This window comes from Pteropus alecto, unplaced genomic scaffold, assembly GCF_000325575.1.
Source record: "Pteropus alecto unplaced genomic scaffold, ASM32557v1 scaffold146, whole genome shotgun sequence".
In the NCBI taxonomy this organism is placed as follows: Eukaryota; Metazoa; Chordata; class Mammalia; order Chiroptera; family Pteropodidae; genus Pteropus; species Pteropus alecto.
The window spans coordinates 16,836,433-16,837,272 of record NW_006442107.1 but is presented as its reverse complement, the minus strand read 5'-3'; the positions used below and the strand labels follow the sequence as shown (position 1 = coordinate 16,837,272).

The 840-nt window shown below is 38.5% G+C and overlaps 1 protein-coding gene and 1 pseudogene across 1 annotated transcript in view; one reads left to right on the top strand and one right to left on the bottom strand.

The window, feature by feature from the left end:
- Positions 1-840, top strand: part of MEP1B (meprin A subunit beta) — a 24,966-nt gene that overhangs the window by 9,812 nt on the left and 14,314 nt on the right. The window lies entirely within an intron of this gene.
- LOC112469412 lies at positions 110-228 on the bottom strand (annotated as a pseudogene).

Sequence of the window (840 nt, the reverse complement as noted above, 5' to 3'; positions counted from 1 at the left end):
TCTTTTTTTGTTTTTTTTTTTTTCCTTTGGCGAGGCAACCCTTGGTTGACCTCAGAGATTGCAAGAAGCTTGTCAGCTTACAATCCCTTATTTTTTATTTCATTTTTTACACCTACAGCACATGGTCTTCCTAGGTGGTCTCCCATCCAAATACTAACCAGGCCCAAACCTGCTTAGCTTCCGAGATCAGACGGGATCCAACTCATTCAGGGTGACATGACCATAGACTCTATTCGTTTTTGATACATGTTTTTTCTTCTTAAAGAAGTCCCTCCAGCATTTCCGGTAGTACTGGCTCAGTGGTGATAAATTCCTTTAGCTTATTTTTGTCTGGGAAGCTCTTTATCTATCCTTCAATTCTAAACGATAGCTTTGCTGGATAAATTATTCTTGATTGTAGATCCTGGGTCTTCATCCTGTTGAATATTTTTTGCCAAGTCCTTCTGTCCTGCATAGTTTCTTTTGAGAAATCAGCTGCCTGTCTTATGGGTGCTCTCCTGTAGGTAACTGTTTTTCTCTTGCTGTTTTTAAGATTCTCTTTGTACTTAAACTTTGGCATTTTAATTATGATGTGTTTTGGTGTGGGCCTCTTTGGGTTCCTCTTTCTTGGGACTCTCTGAGCTTCCTGGGGTCGTATGTCTATTTCCTTCATCAGGTTAGGGAAGTTTTCCATCATTATTTCTTCAAATAGTTTTTTTTAACTTCTTGTTCTCCCTCTTCTCCTTCAGTTACCCCTATGACACAGATGTTTTTTCATTTAATTTTGTCCCATAGGCTCCTTAAATTATTATTATAGTCTTAGCTTCTTTTTTCTTGCCATTCTGATTGGGTGTTCTTGTC